Below are 4368 nucleotides of genomic sequence, written 5' to 3' on the forward strand. Positions count from 1 at the left end.
GTGGTCCAGTTTGTTTCTTTAAATCAATAGGAGCTTAGAATTTAGGCAGTTCCTGCTCTGTGTGTTACTGTCACATATCCAGACTGTGAATAAAGGCGTTACCGTCACAGTATCACCATGGTGATGACGGAAACTTAACCTTTTATAGCAATGGCTAAAAGCCAAAGGGTGGCACTGAAACTGCTGCCAGTGAACTCTTTAGATCCTCTGACTGTGTTTGTTAATGCAATCTGTGCTAGTTGTTGTGTACTCTTCAGTGCTGTCCTACTGTGTGTGTGTGTTGGGGGGGGGGGGGGGGGGCAGAGGGTGTGTGCACATTTTTGTGCACTGTGCGGTAGTTATTAATTGTATTAAACGTTCTGAACTCAACCTCTGTCATTGTTTTTTTCACAGCTCATTTCTCACATTTATAATACTTTGTAATTATTAAACAAAGTGCTATGTGTTGTCATCATTGTATGTTCCCATACAAAGACGAAATTGGCTCTGCATTTAACCCATCACACCTGGGATACACTCAGGTGGAGCAGTGGGCAGCTATGTAAGCACCCAGGGAGCAATTGGGGATTGTGTGTCTTGCTCAGAGACACCATGATATCAAGCCTGGGACTTTCGGGTCCCGAGTCGGCTGTCCTGTCTCTACCCCATCTCGGCCCCATAAAGGCTTACGGCACCTGGTATTCCCAGGCGGTCTCCCATCCAAGTACTAACCAGGCCTGACCCTGCTTAGCTTCCGAGATCAGACGAGATCGGGTGTGTTCAGGGTTTTATGGCCGTAAACATTTAAATGTTCCAGTAATTTTGGTGGTTAGGTTGCAACTATCCGACATCAAAAATAGCATTTAAAATTTCATTTTCATTTAAGTCTGGTCTTCTATCTGTAAGGCCTGTTTAACCTCTGGGACATACAATGTAAAAAGGTAGAAAGTTGAATATGCACAAAATTGACGTTTCAGATTAAGTGAGGCCCTAGTTGCATGTGATGTAATGAGGTCACAGGAGACAGTGTTTAATTATGTGGGTGTTGTGGGTAATAAATATTTATTTAAAATTTACAATTTATTTATATGAGTAGATACTCAATATGAAAACAGATCAGATCTGAACCTAAATTGAACAATAAAAATAGACACGAGTGCAAATACATCAAATAATGAAGAAAACGTACACAATTTTATATATAGATGTTTTTGTAGAATCTGCTTCATCGGAGATTTAATGGTGAACTAAAGTTCATTAAAAGTTCATTAGCAGATATATAAACTTCAAAATAAAGTCACCCTGTACCTGTTGCAGGGTCTTCCCACCAGCATTACATCCACCAGCTGGTAAGGCGCGTGACACCAATTTGAACCCCGCCCACTAAAACCGGTACTGAAAGCATTATGGAAACACGAAGATGGCCTCCTTTACTCCTCTCTCAAACCACTGTTCCTCTCTGTCCAGGATGTGAACATCTTCATCCCTGAAAGAGTGACCGCTGGTCTGGAGATGAGTGTAGACCACAGAGTCCTGGCCTGATGATGTTGATCTTCTGTGCTGGGTCATTCTTTTGGCCAGTGGCTGTTTAGTTTCCCCGATATAAGACTGATCACAGCCCTCCTGACTCTGAACAGCATATACAATACTAGAGGAGATTCACCTGATCCTACATATAATGTTGCAGAGCCAAAATGAGAGCTAGTGCCTCCTTTTCAACCACACAGTAGTTAGCCTGATACCGATTAAACTTTCTGGAAAAACAAAACTAACTGGCTTCACCATACCACAATCATCCTGCTGCAGCAAAACTGCCCCGGTACCCACTTGGCTGGCGTCTACGTGAAGCATAAGTGGATGATCAAAACGTAGAGCTGCTAAAACAGGTGGTGAGCATAACAAAGACTTGACATTGTCAAAATTCAAAAAGCGTTCAATACAAAAACAACTGGACTTTATTTGTAACAGAAGACGTTTCCCTCCTCATCCGAGGAGCTTTCTCAATTCAAAGAGCAGAGAGTGAGAGATTCAGGTTATAAGGCTGAGTAAGTCTTTTGTTCCTCTAATTCACAGACGAGGCCCCTCTGTTCCCATCAGGTGTGAAAACCGTCTGGGAATCTTGTCTTAGTTACATTATAGGTTTTTGAAAGTGGAAATCTGAGGCCTCCTCCTCTGTTAAGAGACTGCTTTTCTCTTTTTACATAGATTGCTTCCTTCACCCCCTCTCAAACCATCTGTGTTCTCGGTCCAAAATGTGCACATTTTGGTCCTCAAAAGAGTGTCCCTTATCTGTGAGGTGGAGGTGAACAGCTGAGTCTTGTCCTGTGGAGCTGGCTCTCCTGTCTCCTCAGCTCAGTTGATCCACTCTGAGAAGGTGCTATTTAAGAGATTGAGCTGAATACAGCACCTCAGACTGAGGAAGTCTCTTGGATGAGAGACGAAACGTTTCTATATTTTTTTGCTTTGTTTTATTTATTTTTTTTGAATGTCCAGAGGACCAGATTGAACTTTTTTGGAAAGGAGATGATTGTAGATTTCAGGAGAATCAGGAACAGGTCCAACCCTATTTCTATCATGGGAGAAGAAGTGGAGGTGGTAGAGAAGTATAAATACCTTGGGGTTCACCTGGACAACAGACTGGACTGGAAATGCAACAGTGAAGCCGTCTACAAGAAGGGACAGAGCAGACTGTACTTCTTGAGGAAGCTGAAGTCCTTCAATGTTTGCAGCAAGATGCTGCATATCTTCTATAATGCCCCTTTTCCATTAGTACCGGTACGGGCCGACTCGGCCCTACTTGGCCCGGTTCTGAGGCTTTTCCATTAGTACCGGTACTTAGCACCTGTTACTATTTTCAGTACCCTTGGCTCTGTGGTTCTAACCGGTACGAAGAGGTACAAAAACGTGACGTCAGAACACTGTCGGTCACTGATTGGTCGGGGGCGGAGTCACTGGATCCTTCAGAAACGTTTCAAAACAATAATCCGCCATTTGCAATTTCTCGGACTGGAGCAGCGGCTGGACTTATTTTAAAGATTTTAAAAAAAATGCTGACAACATCTTGGTCTAATGCTGATGTGCTGGCATTTTTTGTGCTTGGTGGCCGACAACATAATTCAGAGCAAGCTTGGTGGAGCTCTGCTGGTGTACCCCGATCCTCCCTCCGGAGCCTCCGAGCGCCAGGCCGGGCAGGGCGTCATCTCCCCGGCTCCAAGTTCAGCTGGTCACCGCGGAAGAAACTTCGATGTGCCGACTCGGAGGCTCGGGTTCCGGATACCAGCCTTGTGTGCTCAGAGCTCCGCTGGTCACTGCGAAGCTGGAGATGGGGACTCGCAGATGGACGTGGCCAGACCCCAGCCACGCGTAATCATGAAGGCTGAATCCTGATCCCACCCGGCAGTCAAGCGGACTGGACAGTCTAGGACGGACGCTGGAAGCGATTTTTAAATAAAATAATATTTTGTTTTTATACAAAAAATGTTTTAAAAAATTGCTGAAGCGATTTAAAAATTATTATTATTTTTTTTTTTACACGTAAAATGTTTTTTAAAATCGCTTCCACCGTTCGTCACAGACCCGTCTCTGCCCGCCTGACTGCGCGGGTCGGGCCTTCATGATTACACATGGCTGGGGTCTGAGAACAGCCTCTGGAGTCACCAGCTGAGCTGGAGCTGGGAGGATGAGTCTCCCAGCCTCCTCCTCTCCGGAGGAGAGGATCAGTGAGACCAGCAGTGTTGAAGATTAAAAAAAAAAAAACTGTGCCAGCTTCATCATGATCACTTTAATGACTGTTAACTCAGCTGAAAATCATAAAAAGACACAAAACTATTGGATCTCAGGAATATTTCCCTCAAACATGTTTAAAGAAGAGACGACCTTCTGTTCAACTTTATTTTAACTCACAAATGTACAAATCACAAAACAAGAACTTTAAAGCAAAGCTAAAAATAAAATGTATATATGTGAACAAGAAAGAAAACCACACATCTAAAATTAACATTAAAAGTAGACACAATGAGTGCAAATACATCAAATGATGATGAAAACCTATAAAAATTTAAATGTAATGTTTTGGTAGAATCTGGTTCATCAGAGTTTTAATTTATATACATTTATATATATTTATATCTATAAATATATATAGATAAATATATATGTATATATATAAATACATATATATGTATATAAATATATATAAATACATATAAATGTATATAAATATATATGAATATATATAAATACATATATATGTATATAAATGCATGTGTATATATATATACATATATATATATATATATATACATAATTGTGTGTATATACATATGTGATATATATATATATCACATATGATATATATATATATATATATATATATATATATATATATAT

General features: G+C 41.0%; 1 non-coding gene across 1 annotated transcript; it reads right to left on the reverse strand.

The window, feature by feature from the left end:
• Positions 1-662: 662 nt before the first annotated feature.
• On the reverse strand, positions 663-781 carry LOC119419804. Its single transcript, XR_005187272.1, has one exon. It is a non-coding gene; the product is annotated as a 5S ribosomal RNA (ribosomal RNA).
• Positions 782-4368: the final 3587 nt, after the last annotated feature.

This window comes from Nematolebias whitei, chromosome 13, assembly GCF_014905685.2.
Source record: "Nematolebias whitei isolate Nwh7 chromosome 13, NemWhi1, whole genome shotgun sequence".
Classification (NCBI taxonomy): Eukaryota; Metazoa; Chordata; class Actinopteri; order Cyprinodontiformes; family Rivulidae; genus Nematolebias; species Nematolebias whitei.